Source organism: Plectropomus leopardus, chromosome 19 (assembly GCF_008729295.1).
Source record: "Plectropomus leopardus isolate mb chromosome 19, YSFRI_Pleo_2.0, whole genome shotgun sequence".
NCBI lineage: Eukaryota > Metazoa > Chordata > Actinopteri > Perciformes > Serranidae > Plectropomus > Plectropomus leopardus.
The window spans coordinates 28,545,956-28,564,418 of record NC_056481.1 but is presented as its reverse complement, the minus strand read 5'-3'; the positions used below and the strand labels follow the sequence as shown (position 1 = coordinate 28,564,418).

The 18,463-nt window shown below is 42.0% G+C and overlaps 1 long non-coding RNA gene across 1 annotated transcript in view; it reads right to left on the bottom strand.

Moving 5' to 3' along the window:
- Positions 1-4,458: 4,458 nt before the first annotated feature.
- The window catches only part of LOC121958383, a 275,960-nt gene continuing 261,955 nt past the window's right edge, over positions 4,459-18,463 (bottom strand). Inside the window, exon 3 of the long non-coding RNA XR_006106843.1 lies at positions 4,459-4,511. This is a non-coding gene — a long non-coding RNA (uncharacterized LOC121958383). The remainder of the gene's footprint in view (positions 4,512-18,463) is intronic.

The following is an 18,463-nucleotide window of genomic DNA, read 5'->3' as shown; positions in this document are numbered from 1 at the left end:
ACCTGCCTCTTCGGGTGGAATCCAGGAAGCTCGTTCACAGGTTCGTCAGTCCGTTCCCCATTGCAAGGTCATCAACCCTGTCACAGTTAAACTGAAGCTCCCAGGGTCAATGTGGGTCCACCCCACATTCCGCGTTAGCCATGTCAAACCCATCAGGACCAGTTCTCTCGTCCCTCCGGCCAGGCCCCCTCCGGCCAGGCCCCCTCCGCCCGCCCCGTTCGTTGATGGCGGTCCTGTGTTTGCCGTCAGGCGGGGTCGGGGGGTCCAGTGCCTCATTGACTGGGAGGGCTACGGGCCTGAGGAGCTCTCCTGGGTCCCTTCGAGGTTTGTCGTGGACCCCTCCCTTATCCGGGACTTCCATGCCGCCCACCCTGATGCGCCTGGGTCTTCAGGGGCCAGCCCTTGACGGGGAGGTACTGTCATGTTCTGCGGTCTGTTACGTATTTTATTTTCTCCCTCATGTTTCATGTCTTGTCTTCCGGTTTTATTTTGGGATCACTCACCTCTGTCTCTGTTCCAGGTTCCTGTCTGCCCTGCCCCCTCCTCGCCGGTGTGCACCTGATCCCTGATTGTGTCTACCGCACCTGTTTCTAATCACGCCCCATTAGTCCTGCATATATTCCCCCTTTGTGTCTTGTCTCGTCGCCAGTTTGTTGATTCTCCTCGTCCACGCTCCAGCTCTTGTTCACAGCCTCGTCAGTAGCTCTCTTGTGTTTAAACCTTGTTTGTTTTCGACTTTGCTTTTGCCTCTTGCTTTGGATACCTCTGCCTGGTTTGACTGTGTTTCTCGTGTACCGACCTCTGCCTGGAATAAACCTTGTTTCGCTGCTCTTACCTGGTCTGAGTGTTGCATTTGGGTCCTGCCTTTCCTGTGCCACAGTTCATGACACTTTCATGCTAAAGTGCTTTAGCAAAACTTTTGAAACGGGTTTAACATTTGTTAAGGACATTTATTTATTTATTTATTTATTTACTAGGTGCAGCCTAGTCTAAAATATGTAATTTAAGACTGAAATATGTTAAATTGTCATTTCAGATCAACAAATGTTTACAAATAAATAAAATGAATATGTTCATAAAAAGAGATAAAATGTTGCATTAATATGGGTTCATTTAAGTGTTAAAAACAGTTCATTATGGATTAAAAAGCAGAGCTAGAGCAGACAAATAAGTCTTTGTCAATGTGTTAATAAATTTAATTGAACTTCAAACAGGGTTGTTTACAGTGTACAGAGTAGGGTAGTCAGCTCACAAACTAACCTCAGAGGGTGTTAAGTGTCCATCTTTAAGTTTTATTAATTGCATTGGTTGTTACAATCTTGTCAGCCCTATGGAAAAGGTAGAGGGGTGGGATTTAATGGGGAACCAGTAGATTGATACCCTAGACCTCAAGCCACAAGTGTAAAGGTGCAGAGAGTAATTAAGTCCAATATTTTGGTGGATGCAGAGTTTACCGACGAGGAACAGACGTTAAAAAACACGCATAGGGTAAATGGTTTTGTGTGTATGTTTTGTACTGCTTCAGCAAGATAAAGTGTAATAAAATGGAGACGGTAAGTGTGATTAGCAGGATTAGTATTTATTGCAAAGGAGCAGCAGCTAATGTTACTTCATGTGGTTAGTATGTGCTAATGATACCAGCTAGTTTAAAGCTCACAGACTCGGTATGAGACGTAAATGGGCTTGTGGGTGATTTGAAGGAGACTAAGAGAACTGTTAAAGTGCACAGTGGACCTCTCTTTGGAACACTCGGGCACCAGTTGAAGTCTCCCACTAAGCTATCACTTTGGACTGTTGCCGCCAGTCTGTAACTCCAGTAACTGACTGTTCGCCTTGTCAGCCATCACCCTGCTTTTCAACCGTCGCCCATGTTGCAGATAAGAACTGAAGGATTCCTGAGTAAAAACTAACCAGTGCATGTGCATTTTATTTTTTATTTTTTTGCAGTAGCAAGTGAACCTGCCATTTGTTTTTGGTCACAACGCTCCAAAGCCAGGACTCAGGCCTGCAACATCTTATTTTGGTTTTAAAGGACACTGTTTTATTGTGGTTGCAAAATGAGTGTGTGTCTGTGAGTGTGCACATGAAAAGCATTAAAAAGGTCATAACTCAAAACTGAACTCAAAGAGTACCTATTGGTGAAAGACTGACTTGACTGAAAAACCTTTGAAAAGTGTTTATATTGTAAAGGGAAGTGTTTTGGTACAAAATTTAATTTTGTTTTATGTTTTTTATGTGTTTAAATAATTTTTATATAACTAAATTTGGCATTTCAATTTAAAAGTATTGTCTTTGTGTCATTTTTACATTTCATTAAGGTGTGTTTTGAGGTTCAAAGGGGAATATTAAGTTAAAAACTTAATTTTTAGTGGGATTTAAAACCAGTAATTCCTACTTTTCCTGCTAAGTGGAGGCATTGCCATTTCATTAAAATCATAAATAAGTTTAAAGAAAGCGCAAAAGCAAGTAAATATCTCTCCTGTTACACAGGTTAGCACGGTTAGTCATAAATAAAAGTACCCAGGGCCCTGCCCATAGTACTACAACACCCCCTAACTAATTAGTTAACCATCTAGCTACAAGGGATGGGTGCTACATAATTTTTTAGGTCATCTTCCTTTCACCTTTTCCTAATTTCTTGTAATTTGTGGGGGTGATTTGTGGAGTTGCTCATTGCCTGTTTTCCAAGTCTTTGAATGAAATCAAACCAGTTTGCTCAGGGTGCAAAATTTAAGTGCACGTCCATTATCTCAGAGGTGGTCCACACTGAGTTGTCATAATGTGTTTTCATTAGAAGCTCACTGTCATTAAATACAGTCTAACCCTTGTGTGTGCCCCTATGTGCAAGACAGGTCTAGAATGTACAATTAATGTTAAAGGAACAAACAGCAGACACCTACTTGTTTCCCTGATACACACACAAACACACACACACACACACACACACACACACACACACACACACATACAAACACACATATCCAGTTCAACCCCAATACCTCCTAACAGACCTCAAATTAATATGGTTTGGTTCATTTGAGTGTTGTGACCTAAGGCTATATTCAATACAACCACACTGGTTTCATTCTCACTAATGAAGGAAGGGCTATTTATTTCAAGGTGAGTCAAATAATAATAAAAAAAAAATGAAAAAACATGCTGGGTGTTGAAAAATTAATTACTCTGGGAGCTATTATATTGCTAAGTTAATTATTTTATCTGAATGTTTTTGTTTGACCCAAAGTGAAACTTTATCTTGAAAAGCAGAGTTAAAAGCCAACACCTTTATTGCTCTTAATAAAAGTAAACTAGAAGTACCTTGTGCAGGCTGCTGTGGGGGGTGGGGGGTGGGGGGCACAGTCAAGGAAACTGCTAAATTGCTAACTAACAATCCTTCTCATCCTGAGTACAATGATCTCAAGCAGTTTACGCAATCAACATTCAAAGGGATATCAGGCAAATATTATTAAAAACAGAGTGGAGGTAGAATGTCATCTAAAGTGGCATTAGCTGAGTCACTGCACATTATGAAGAGGATTCCCTTCCTTTCAAACAAAACTATATCTCTTCAGTATTAAACTCTTCTGGTGTGGTGCTGCCTAACTAAGGTTCAGGATTGGGAGTTCCCGTTGGTTAATGAAAAGGTAGTGGCACTGATAAAATATCAAATAAATGAAAAACATTTACTTGTATTATCTTGGACTTTTCCAAAATTCAACCGAGACCACTCACTTATCTTTGCCTAACCTTAAGAAAGTGCTTACAGAATCCTACTCTGAACAAAAGAAACTTTCATAGTTGCAATAATCGGTACAAGTCGATACTGTAAGATAATGTAAAATGTGCATACAGTGAAATTTTGTAACTCTGAATATATGCTGGCTAAAAACTGTTTTATTATGTTAATTTTAAAAAAAGTTTCACTATGGAAATATACACGACTGCAAATTTGCAGTGTTCAAATATTTTCTGTCACCATTTAAAAACTTAAAGACTGTACTGCACACTCAGAGACAGCTCTGTCAATTTTCAAAAGCAGCCACAGCACAGTTATTGACAACAGCCTTTAAATGTGAAGGAAACCAAAGATATCAGGGATTCTTACAACAGCTGATGGTTCCTACATGTTCAACAATGGCACCTTTCGAGTAAAATAAACAACCAAAAACTGCAAAAACTTTCTGCTTTTAGGAGCTTAATCAGCATGACTGTGACACAGAGGTCACACATATTATTCATTCACAGCAGTTACACCACAGATACAGCACAATCAATTTGATTTCAACAATGGGATGTAAGAATGCAACATATACCTAGCACCTTTAGAGCAGGGCTACAGAGAGCTGCATGGTGTGTTTGTCATTGAAATGCAGGCTGCATGAGGATGTATACGTAAAGGAAGTAGAGAAAAAGGAGATAAATAATTACATTAATCTTGGAAGTGATGCCTACTTACGTTAGGATGTCAGCAAAGCAGAGATGTCTGGATGCCTCTTCAGTTGTATATCAGCCTGTGGAAAAACACAGAGATTCACATTTAAACAGATGCTGTAGTTTAATGACCCACTATAGAGCAGATAAACGGCCATATGGCTGTATATATCTGCACACCAGTCAAGTTGCACTTACAGTTTACATCCATGTCTGTGAAAACATGGATGCTTCACACACATTTTTCTTTGTGGCAGCACAGAAGATCTCTACAATCAAGACAGTTTCAAGATTACTGCGACCAATTCAGTATCTCAGCAAATTTCCCCTTTTCTGTTCCTGACTGTTTTTGCAGAACATTATGATGTCACAGTTGACCTTTGATGTCTTGGATATAAAATGTCAGAACTTCATCATTATTTCCTATTAGGCATTTGTGTGAATTCTGGAGTTATGGCCACCCACACGTTTTATGACGTCATTGTGACCTTGACTTTTGATCTCCGACCATCAGATTCTAATAGATTCATTCTTGAGTCCAAGAGGACATTAGAGCCATATTTGAGGAAACTCCTTCAAGGCCATCTTGAGGTGTTGCGTTCACCATAATGAGACAGATTCAAGGTCACCAAATTCTAATCATTGAGTCCAAGTGAATGTTTGTGTCAAATCTGAAGTTATTTCCTCAAGGTGTTGAGATTTCACTTTCACAAGAATGAGACAAATGCAAGGTCACGGTGACCTTGACCTAAGACCACCAACATTTACCAAGTTCATCCTTGAGTCAAAGTAGATATTTGTGCCAAATTTGAAAAAAATCCTTAAAAAATTCCTTAAGGTGTTCCTGAGATAGCACATTCACAAGAATGGGAAGTATGGACAACCCAAAAACAACTGTTTACTGCATCAGAGTAGAAAAACACAGTGCAGGTTACCACTGTATCCCCAGTGGTAACCTGCAGCAAACCCCTCTATTTTTATGTGGTAATTTAAATTGGGAGTGGCTGAGACCACCATCCTCTTGTTAGATTTAGATTGTTGACGTGTGATACCAGAAAGGATTTCACAGGTACACTATAGTATATCATCCAGTGTATTTTGATGCCTTCAAGAGCAGCCACAGTGAGCTAATGAAGAGTTTCAGGTTCAAGCTACACATCTCCAACTCTCTAATCACTATATTGCTGCAGTCTTAAGCTGTTTTCAAAATACATTATCATCCCAAATCATGCATGATGTTTAGGGTATCCTTCTGATGTCACAGTGGAATGACACAGCATGATCCTTATGTGTATGACAGCACATACATGCACACACACACACAAACACACACACATACATATTGTTACCTGATGCTGTCCGTCAGTGTTTCATGTTTGGCCTGTGCTGTCGGCTGTTAAACACCGAGCTGTGGCCAAAGTGGGTGTGGTGGGGTCTGGGTTACCAGGAACTATTGGACCCATAAAGACTTCTAATTTGCTGCCAGGAATTTGTAAAGCTGCACTTCAGTTATGAGTATTTCCTGCATAGAGAAGCTGCTTGAGTGAAATTTAGTCCCGCCTCAAACTCTCAATAAAATTGTGATGGGTGTCCTCATGGAAAATACTTTTTTGTTGAACCATGTGAATTTCTGTCATTCCTAACTTCAAATGCTGCATTTTGCCAATGTGGTGACACTCGTAATCAGCACAGTTTACCAGGAAAGGCACTACCAAAACTGTCAAAGAGGCAGAAATGCTGGCTGGGCTGCAGCAAAGCTGGTACCAGCCCTATCAGTGCAAAAATAAAGCCGATGAGGTTGCTTTTCTCTGCTGTCTAATGGTAAATGGTAAATGGGCTACGTGTATAGCACTTTTCTAGACTTCTTGAACACTCAAAGTGCTGTCACACTATATGTCACATTCACTCATTTACCCACACATTCACACACTGGTGACCGAGACTACCATACATAGTTACACTTGCTACTCAGTAACCATTCATACGTACGCACATGATACAGCATCGGGAGCAATTTGGGGTTCAGTATCTATCCCAATGATACTTCAACATGTTGAGTGGAGGAGCCAGGGGTCGAACCACTGACTTTATGATTAGACGATGACCCGCTCTACTTCTGAGTCACAGCCGCCCCATTTTTTAACATAGTTTTATATTGTCAGCTGGTACATTTAAACACACCTGTTGGCAGGGGTGTTTAAATTTTCCCCGTAATAGGGGTTTTTTTGCATGTTGATGTGAGGGTCTAAGGACAGAGGGATGTCGTATTCTGTAAAGCCCTCTGAGGCAAACGGTGATTTGTCATAATGGGCTTTATAAATAAAATTGAATTGAACTGAACTGAAATAAACTGAGTTGATTTAAATTAAATTAAACTGATTTGTACAAGAGTCTGTGCAGCTCTGTGCAGTTCAAGTTAAAGAGATATTCACAGATTGACACTTCCCACCAGACAACTAGCTACAACCTAATTTAAATAAAAACAGGCCGTCCTCTGAGATGGACAACAGATGTTGCCCACTGTGTGCAACCAGCTGTGAATGGAGTGCTCAGGGACTGTCGTCAAAGTGCACCTTCAGAAAGAATACTAAAACAAAAAAATAATTGAAAAAAATATTTGCTCTTGCATTTTGAGTAATTTTTATTGAATAAAAGTCCAATAACTTTACTCATATACAGTGTAGTGTCACCAACATCACTTACACACATGTCATAATTGGAACTGCTAAAATATGTTGCATGATGAGGATGGCAACACCTCTGCCTCATATTGTGCCAGGAAAAAGTCTAGTCAAGTCTAAAGATAGCCGATCAGTGTCTAGCCAGCCAGCAGGCCAGGCAGATGGTGTTTCATGGCAAAAGAGTTTCTACTAAACAGATACAGACAGCCACACCACCGGCTGGCAGCCTTAAGGCTCTCCCTTATACCTGTGCAATTAAAATATTTCTCCCGCAATAACAGGGGAGAGGAGAGACAAATACTGGAGATGCAATGCCAAATTGAGTTTCCATAGTAACTGTGGACCACAGAGGCAGTAAAAAGAAAACTAAAGTCAGCTTGGAGGAAATATAAAAGGCGCCCCAGCAGCAGATCTCTGAAACTGTCCTCATTTCAACTCATACCACTGCTGCCCTTCAAACTGTGCCACTGTGCCAGTGTGTGTGTGTGTGTGTTTGTTTTCATTGGTGAGACATGTTTGTCTATTTGTCCCTAAGGCATTACATTCAAAGAGGTCAACAACCTGAGGAGTAGCGCAACAGTAACAACCACAATCAGAAACAATCAGAAAAAACAAACAAACATACAGATAATCAAGCAAACTGCACCACAAATCGCCAGATGCCATCACACTGAGCACCCTCCCCCCTCATTTATATTCCAGCAGGTCCCTGTGGAATGGTTAGAGGCTGCCCTTTATTTGTGCAGATGAATGGTGAGGTTGATTCCATGGACTGTGGTGTCAGTGCAAACATCTTCACTTGGGATCTGATGGGGTCTTTGTATAAGCTGTGCTGCACATTTTTTTTTGCCTGGATGTTTGTTGTTATTTATGCTATTGATTAAGCTTGAACAGAATACAGTTTTTATACCTTCCTGACATTTTACAGGAATTTATGGTACATGACTGTCTATGCGTTTTTTTTTGTGTGTGGTATTGTGTTCCAACTCCCCCTACAGGGTGGAGACAGTTGCCAATTGTGGTATGGGAGAAGGGGGTCTCTAAAGGCTGTGACACACCAAGCTGAAGGTAGGTTGTCCCTCATCGCTGTGGTGTGTCCCCAGTGTCTCCAGACTCGTCAAATACGCACGCTCTGTCAGTGCTTTTGGTGTACAACTTGACGCCAAGAGACACCATCCACATCCAACTGGAATGTGGCTCGGCCGGGTCAGATGAGAACACAGAACGGCACTAGACACGTCTGCATGCAAGGCTGCTGGGTGACATCACTTAATAACGTGGATGAATGGCACCGGTTGCCTGCACATAAAACACTAAAGGACAACGTCAGGTAATACCGCTGCTGGGCAGGCAGGTGGGGAGGTGGATGTCTTCCACAAACAACTGACTTTCGTGCTGGAGTCCAGAGTTTGCTTCCTGTGTGGATGATAGGATTTTTGTACCTTACCATGAGCCTCTTTTGTCTGAACTTTGACTTTGTTGCCCATTCCTAGCCATCCTGATGGTCCGTGTTAGTTGCCATGTGCTGTTGTGTAAACATTTGGACCAGCCCACATCATCCCACCATTACTGCCATATGCACTGAACAGCTGATGCAGAAAGATAGCTAAAACATCATAAGTAGACGCAGAGGGTCACTGACAGAGCGGCACCATCTGACTAGTTGGGATGAGAGAGTGTTGGTGTCTAGCACCATTGGCCCTCGTTGACCCACATCAGCTTTTTTTTCTGGTGATTCAGCATATGAAATTGGCGCCCATCAGTGAATGAAATCACTCTGATCAGCATAGCGCACGGAGGTAGGTAGATAGTGGAGGTAGACACAAACTTATGAAATGAGGTCAGATTGTTTTTCTTCTGCCACTGAATTCTTAATAGAGACATTTCCAGTTGGGTTGTGTTGTTTTTCACTGGTGCTCAGTATATGTGCGTTGCTCTTACAATATTGGGTTGTATAGTTAATGTGCTAACCGGCTAACTATCCTTTTGGCCGAGACACAGCAGTGTGAGGTAACACAGCAGGGGACTTACTTCACAGCTTTTTCTGAGATGTCGGCTTGGTGTGTCTTGTCCTTAAGGTGGGCAATGACGAGTGACCCAAGTCCCTGCCTGGGTGGAGGAGGTGGGGCTAATGGGCTGAAGCTGGAGTCATCGGGGATGGTGTCAGAGCTGTCCCTTTGACATTCAGATCAACCGTAGAACTCATTCAGGTGGTTGGTGCTGTGCTGAGCTTTGGGTTTGCAGTTGGTAAGTACAAACTGGCACAGTCCTCTCTGTTCTTACCTCAGCACCCACTGCTCACCCGCTGAAAAAATCGCAACCAGGAGGAGAGATCCACGCAGCAAAGCACACAGGGCAGCCTGACCTGGGCTTCATTCAAAACGTGGCTCCTCTGTAAAGCAGCCAGGAGCAGCATGAAAACACTCCACCTCGCACTTGGCTTTGCAAGTTTGCAAAATGAAAACACATTTCATAATTTACACCCTCCTCTTCTAGGCTGTACTGGCAGAACAGCAACCTTCCCAGCTTGACCAATTATAAGGGATTTGGAGTTTTCAACTTGAAGTCCACAGGATCACATTTCTCCTCTTCCTGTCCTTTTCTTGTGTGTGTGTGTGTGTGTGTGTGTGTGTGTGTGTGTGTGTGTGTGTGTGTGTGTGTGTGTGTGTGTGTGTGTTTGGGGGGGGTGGTAGTTAGTAGCATGGACACACGTTCTCATCCCAACTCGTCACATGGTGCCACTCCGTCAGGGAATTTCTGTGTGCACTTATGATATTTTAGGTATCCTTTTGCGTCAGCTCCTCATGCTCCAGAATGCCGCTATTTTGATATCAACAAATGCACATGGTGGGATGACGCAGTACAGTCCGTATGTTCACAAAACAGCACATGGCAACCAATGCAGACCATCTTGATGTGACAATGTGACCATCTTATGTGACAGACTAATGGATGGTTAGGTTTAGGCAAAATAGGTACATGGTAAGGTGTAGAAAAAAGAAACACATCTACACAGGATGCAAACTGTAGACTCCTGTATGAAAGTCAGTTGTTTGTAGGACCCATCTTCCTCCCCATCCGCCCACTCTAATTAGCGCACTTGCTCACCTTATATTAAGTTGTTACCGGCAGCGTTGTTACCGGCAGCATTGTTACTGGCAGCAATGTTACCGACAACCTTACTGTAACGGGTGCTGTCTGGACCCAGATGCAGTACACCGGTAAACTGGAGTAGTCGGTAATGACGTTTATTAAACCCAGCACAAATCAAACACGCAGCAAGGAGAAGCAGTTCAGCACAAAGTTCGTTCTTCGGGTCGGAACCCCAAACAAAGTCTATGGAGGGCGAACGATGCGAAGAGACGAAGCTTACTGCACTCGGCGTGGGTGAGGAGGAAACCCCGTTGTCCGACGGCTTGACAGCACGTGTGGAGGTACTGTCGAGGAGATGGCGGAAGAGTGGTCGGGGACAGGCGGAGGTTTCGAAGCCAGAGGAGCAGTCCGAGAACGCAGCGGTACCAGTGGGGATTAAACAGCAGATTCGTCGGAGCCAGGCGGAGAAGTCTTTACCAGCGGAGCAGATCAGGAACGCTGAATCAGAACACGTGGTCTGGGACAGAAGGCAGGTAGGTTTTCCGGGGATCAGGCGAAGAGAGCAGGTCGGGGACAGGCAGGGTCGGCTTTGGAAGATCAGGCAGGATAACGCTGGAAAGTCTGGCATAACGCTGAAGAACAATCTGGCGATGAGTGTGTGTGTGGAGGAGGCTTATATCCTGGGTTGATTACTGATGAGCTGCAGCTGTGAGGTGAGAGAGCAGAGCAGGCAGAGTAGGTGGGTGTGGCCAGCAGGTAGAGTGAGCAGAGGGAGAGTGAGTGGAAAAATACTGGAGGGAGGAGAAGGCAGGGATCGTGACACTTACCCATTCACATGTGACCAGTTCCATCTGGCCATGCTTTCAAGTGTTCCCGCCCGTGCGATTTGCATATGGACACCCTTGGTGCCATCCAGTCGTCTGCCGGTGTATGATAATGGCACTGGTTTTGTTTGAGTGCGTTCTTATCATTCCAGGTTGATGTAGGGTGGCTTTTCGCTTTTGGAGTGACAAAAAGCTGTCACTTCTCTTATTTATCTTACTTATACAGTCTCTCTTTTAAACACAGCGCAGACTAATTTGGATTGATGTTTGATCTCTGCTAAGGAGGAAACAGAGGGAAATTAGTGACAGCACGTCATTGCATTTTGCAGGTTAACGAGCCGAAATTAGCCTGGTGTTGTATTCCCATCAATGTCAATCAGAGTCATTTGAAAAAAAAAAAAAAAAAAAACTAGCCTAAATCCACTGATCAGAAGAAATGTTATACACTGTATGCAGTCAGCTTCAACAATCAGATGTAATGAACTTGTTTGGAACCATGGAAGTTACCACTAGAAACCGAAACCATCAAGCACCAGCGTATTTTAACTTTTATTCTTTTCCCCATTCATATTTTAACAGCATTTCTTAATTGCTTGCTTTTTTAGCAGAGCAGCGGCCTATCAGTAGCAGCGAGACATGAATCCTTTGCCTACAGTGGGATAAGAGGCAAGGTGTGTTAAAAAATGTCAGTATGGGACGTCGGTAGCTGAGTGGATAAAGCAAGTGCCCCATGAAAAAAGGCAGTGTCCTTGCCGTTGCAGCCTCGATTCAACTCCTGCTCGAGGCCCTTTGCTGTATGTCGTCCCCACTCTCTCTCCCCCTTTCACACTACCGATCTGTCCTATCTAATAAGGGCTAAAATGCAAAAAAGAAAAAAAAAAATATGTCAGTTCAAATTTTTAAAAAATCTTTCCCTTACTTCTCATTGTGGAAGTCTACACCACCAATAGAGCAAACTGTCTGTGTGTTTCCATCCACAGTTAAGTGGAGTTAGGGTTATAGCTTGATTAGACCATTTAATTGGACTGCTGTCCTTGTCCCAGTAAAGAAGCACCATGGGAGAAGCCATTGAAGTATGTCAGACTCCACCATGGTAGATAGTGAAATGCCCCCTTTCAGCTAGTTGCATTTGTGCATTCGGACCTTCTTCTGGTTGACATGGGACATCATTTACCAAACCAGTAAGCAATCGGCAAACAGGCTGCATATAGAACGGTGAAAGCATGGATAACTTTTCAGCATTGTACATTTTGTAAGTACTCTACACTTTACTTGGTACCTTTGTCTTGTTTTGTTTTCTTCCACTGTTGTTCCTCTTTTGTTTTTCCCAGCTTTAAATTATTTAAATTATTTATTTAAATTATTCCCTATGCTTTTAAAGTAAAAACAAAAAGATACAATATTTTAAACCCTTTTAAAACTTAGATTACAAGGGCAACCATTAACCTAATGGAAGACAGTTATTGCATAGCAGTCAAAATTGTTGAAAGCACATTTCAAGTTTTCTGCTTAGTGTCCTTTTAGTAGCACCAGAGTCGATGCTCCCTTGTTGGTCAGACAGTCAATGACTTGAGATTTTGCATCTGACCAGAGCACCTCCTTGATTTTCTTACTCTGTATGAGCTCCTTGATGCTGCTTATTTGTAACCGAAGTCTCTTCTCTATGACCTGTTTTGTTGACATAGGGGCATCAATCAGAGAAAAAGGGTGGCCAGAAAAATAGCATTGTCTGTTCTATCTGACAGAGAAGGGGTATCCCCTGCTAGAGTACTCCTCACCACACATCTGATCCTCTTGGCATGCCAACAATGAGGAGAAAACTTCCTTCCCTCTCCCATTAGACCAATTAATGTGCCTCCCTAAGTGCCTCCATCAGGTAGATTTCCAAGGGAAGCAAGTTCAGAGCATCATTGTTTCCCAAGCTCTGAAACCTGAGGGCCACCTTTTCAGATTTAAGCTTCCTAATGACTTTATTTGCCTCAGGAATTAGCTGAACTGTAGCATGTTTACTATTTGATGCTAAACTAAACATAATGTCTGGTCTTGTCTGCTTTGCAACCCATAATATCTGTCCTCTTTTGGACTTAAGCTGCTCTTATTCAGCCTCATTAAGAGGTGCATGTCTTTGCACTGCATGTGCTGTTTGCAGTTGAAGATGCTGTAGATTTTCAATTTAACTATGCTGATATACATGAACTACACCATCAATAGTAGTAAAATCCGCCCCCACGTAGCAGAAATGTTCATGTTCCTCACGTCCAACCTGGAACACAGGCTTTAATGTGGGGAATCACATCTGTAGAGAATTTCTGTGAAACAAAAGGAAATTGTCAACATGTGAGCACTCCAGTCACTTTTCACTGCTCATCCAACAAATAAAATACTGCTGGATCCACTTGTGACATTTTACTACCTGTACTCAGAATAATTTCCTTCACTTTGTTATACCAATACAATGACGCATCTGCAAGGCCTTAAACATTTTTTTTTTTGTAGTTTCAACAGAAAATTTTCCTTTCCCGCCTTAGGAGGTGGGTTGATATAAATATCTCTGGACAGCTGCATGCCCTGCAAAAAAGCAGATTTAATGTCCACAGAATGGACTTGTCACTTATTTTAACAGATTACTGCCAATAATAGCTCAAGAGATTCTGAAGCACAGGTCGGGAATCCTTCTGTAACTCTTGAATATTAAGCTCACGCTTTGGGCACAATACCATCAGGAGTTTCTTTGAGACTACAGGCCCATCTGGTGGAAACACACTTTTGACCTGCGTTTTCAACTTCCCCAAAAACAACGTTTTTGTGCTAGTTCATTATTTCATCCTGTTTAGCTGTGTGAAATCAAATGTCTTTTGTTATGCTGATTCAATGTTAAGACTATCAACACGTGACATCTCAACTAATTCCTTTTTCCCATCACTGCCATCAGGTTCAATCTGTTGCAGATTAAAGCAGTTTCTCTGCTTGCCAGTAGCTTTGCCTGCTCTACCTAAAACTCTGGCTCTGAGATGAACACCATCATCCTGTTTCATGAATGTTACAGTCTGTCCAATTTTTAACTTTACACCAGCAGAGGAGACAGGGTTACCACAAACACTGCTCTCTGTTTCAGTTTGTGTTACATTAGTTTGTGTTATAGTGGGGTCAGCCACTTCTCCTGTATTCACCTCCCTGTCACTGATATTGCCCTGTTAGCTGTCTGTATTTGCTTCACTATCTGAGCTTTCTGCAGCATTGCTGCCTTTTTCACTTCCTGTCTCACTGTTTTCTTGCACAGTTTGCTTATCTTGATCCTGTGTATTTACCTTACAGAGTCTGGAGTGATGCACTCTAACCTTAGTCCCCATGTTTTACAAATACAACAGGTCCATCATAACCAATAACTACCCCTGGTACCTTCCACTCTGGACTGTCTGCTCGTTTTTAATATACCTTGTCTCCTGACACTTACTTGTCATCTGTCAGCCTGAGTTGTTTATGCAGTGCCCTTCTTATCCTCTCTGAACACTCTGCCTCAGTGAAGGCTTTCCTTGAAGCGTACAAAGCTGAAATGTGTTCTACTCTAGCATTTACAGTGGTACCTTCTAGAGCAGGTAACTTATTAACTAATACAGATGGAAAATTAGGATTCTGTCCAAATACCAGTTGATAAAGACTGAAGCTGTGAACACTCAGCATACTGTTCTAAGCCATGAGTGCGCCATTTTCTCATTTCACCTTCTGGATAATCTCGGTTAGTGTTTGATTATGTCTCTCCAGTAGCTCATTGCTCCAGGGATCATTGAATTATCCTCTATTGTTGACAACTTCAGATGACTTTTTTGTTTTTTCACGACGTTTCCAGCGCTGAAATGTGTGAAATGGTCGATCATGTGAAGATACCAAACACCTGATTACAACTTGTGCAGATACACTGCACTGCTACACTACACATTATACTGGGAAGCTAAATGCAACCCCACAGCAGGCTTTGTCTTTGTCTGCCTGTGCCTCTAACATATTTCACAGTCCTGAAATAATTGTTGTAAAATAGCAAAACATTCTTTGTCCTTATTTCCTGAGCTTCAATGAGCCTCTGTAGTCTATCTGCCGATGCATGACCAAACTGTTTATGAAGCTTCAGAAGGACTTTGTGTTTCTCATCTAAAGACATGCCTTCTGTGACTGTCAGGACTTCATCTACAGTTTGTCTCTGATGTTTATACAGTAGTGCCCAGAACTAGTGAACTCAAGAGAACTCAAGATGTATGGATTGTTTGAACATCACTGCTTTGTCATTTTGCATGTCCAAAATAGTTCCTGCTTTTTTCAAGGATGTTTTACTCAGCAAAAGTGGAATGTCAGCTTTGCCAGCTTCAGTTTCAATTAGGCATTTTGTCAGTCCTAAATTAGCTGGTAGTTTCACTTTTCATGTGGAATTCACCACATTCTAATCTCTGAACCAAAATGGTCTGCAACTGGGAGTTTTTTGTTTTTTTTTTGCATTACCTGGCTCACTTGATCTTTGGTGAGGTCATCGATATTGCTTTCCAGCCATTTCTCACTACACAAGCAGCGAGTACAAGCAGTGTCAATTATAGCTGATCCCAAAGATTCAGTTTTGAATATCTGCATCTGACATATGCAAAAATGTGATGTTACATTACTCTACATTTTCATCTTCAGTTATTTTAACTTGTTCACTTTTCTTGTGGGGACAGTCTTTAGCCTAATGAAATGTGCTCTGACAAATGGAACATCTGGATCTACCAAATTCAGTGGATTAGTCCCTGGTAATGGCTGTTTCAGCTGTCCACTTTGTAACGCTTCGTTCCGCTTTCCTCTTTCCTGTGGTTTTGTTCTGTGAAAAATGGCACATCTTGGTTCACTTGTATTCTGTCTGACGAGCCTGCAGTTTTCCCTCCAAAAATCCTCTTCAGAGCTGACTTCATTGAGGGGAATGTCAACACCATGCATGCTGTCAATGCTAGCTGCCTATTTTTTTCGTTGAGACAGGTTGTATCTAACAGTTTAAATGCTTAGACTTCATCAGGAAGTGTCATATTATACTTTTTCATCAGATTATACTGCTGTTCAAAGTCAATTCTGTAGTCTGCCATGGAAACTGAACTGTCCTTTGCCATCAAATAAGAACAGGCTTTGTATGTGCAGACTTTTTCCTCCTTTAAGAACATGCCGTCCAACCTTGCCATACTGTCATCACTTACTTAATCTTCTGCAGGTATCTCCATGGCCATCTCCCTGGCTCTAACCTCAAGCCCCAGTGCAACAGCGAGGGCTTGTTTCTTTTTGTCGAGCTCGGTAACCTGCGTCCAAATATTGACTTCATGTTTCCAACACTCGTATGGTCTAGCTTCATCAGACTACAGCGGAACGTTGTAACTGGCTGCCATGCTACAACCATCCTCTGCTACTACTGTTGCTAGTAAGACACACAATGTTTCAGAAGTTCACAAACATTTAGTCGGTGCATAGCCAGGACTCCGTTACTGCCATCACCTCCACAACAAGTACACACAGCATGCACTCACCTTCATAGGATGGTACCTTGCACTGTAACAGATATAATATAGGGGAAATAACATGTTAATATAAAGTGCGTTCGGTCGGAGCTACTGGCTCACTGTCACAGAATGATTTATTGAAATATTACACTGACCAAATTAACAAACAGGGCTGGTCTCACTCCCAGTCTGCAGCTTTCTGTGGATAACAAACACACTGGGGGAATCCATGCAGACCAGCACCCTGACACAACTCTTATAGACATTAATATTTTCTTACTCTGCCATTGTTAATTTATTTACCAGTGTTCCGACCTACTCTCCCCGGGGTATTAACATAATCCATCCTGTCAGATTTACCCTGTTAAACAGGGACAGGGGGTTGGAGGATACATTGCTCTGAGTGTGTGTATATGTTGCTGCTTGTATGTTTTGTGTGCTTATGTATCAGTATGTGTGTGGGTGTGTGTGTCAGCAGCAGGGGAGTGTTTTGAGAGGTAATGAGGGCATTGTGGGAGTGTTATAAGGGGCTGTAAGATGCCCACTGAGGCATTTTTGGAACACTGCACTTTGAAATACACTTCAACAGAAGCCACTCGCGACCAGTCGTGAAAGCAATCTCTCCTCTATCTCATCCATCCTTCTATTGACTCTCCTCTTTACTGCCGCTTGTCTGTCTCTTCTTTCCTCTGTGCCTCTTCTCCTTGATTTACTCTCATCTCTTCATTTAACTGTCCATCTCTCTTTCTCTGCCTGTAACCTATATGGTTACACATAATTAAAAACTGTAGCATTATACTGATGGATGTTTTCAGAAAGGAACAGGACCACAAAAATGAAGAAAACTTAACCATTTGAACTCTGACTTGCTCAGACTGCCTTATATTTACTGCCTAGTCACTATATTTAGATTAATAAGTTTAACTACTCAGAAGTACCACCAAATTGAAACTATATCATTAGGGTTCCCATCATGCTTTGGGAATAAAAAACAAGAAGTGCATTTTTTTTCAGAGTCAGTGAAAGTATCACTTTTTACGGAAGCCCTAAGCGGACATGTTTTTTTTTTTTTTTTTACAAGCCGTTTTCTCGATATAACGAGATATTATCTCGTTATAACAAGATATTATCTCGTTATCTCGAGAAAACAGAGTTTGTTTTCCTGAGATATTATCTTGTTATCTCGAGAAAACGAACTTTGTTTTCCCGAGATATTAAGTCGTTATCTCGAGAAAACGAACTTTGTTTTTGTTTTTTTTTGTTTGTTTTTTTAAACTTTATTGAATGAACGTCAGAAGAAGAAGTGGCGGGTGGATGATGTGACAGCAGGTGCCGTGCGGTGTTCAGCGCGGACCAATGCGCAAGGTAAGATGATTATTACAGGAACACATCACCCAAATTCATCAGTAATCATAACTAGATTATTATACTGTTGCTCCGGTGCTTTTTGGTACGTGCAGGGGCGAGAACCTGCACGCATTTGTCCGCGCTGAACACCGCACGGCACCTGCTGTCACATCATCCACCCGCCACTTCTTCTTCTGACGTTCATTCAATAAAGTTTAAAAAAACAAACCAAAAAACAAAGTTCGTTTTCTCGAGATAACGACTTAATATCTCGGGAAAACAAAGTTCGTTTTCTCGAGATAACGAGATAATATCTCAGGAAAACAAACTCCGTTTTCTCGAGATAATGAGATAATATCTTGTTATAACGAGATAATATCTCGTTATATCGAGAAAACGGCTTGTAAAAAAAAAAAAAAAAACACGTCCGCTTAGGGCTTCCGTAACTAGCAGATCCCCACCCGATTATTAGCATAGTTCTTGATGAAATTGACATCCAGAAAGAGAAGATAACATCTGACAGGTTACCTGTACTCTTTTATTTCACTCTCTCATCTCCCTGCTCACCTGACTACTCATG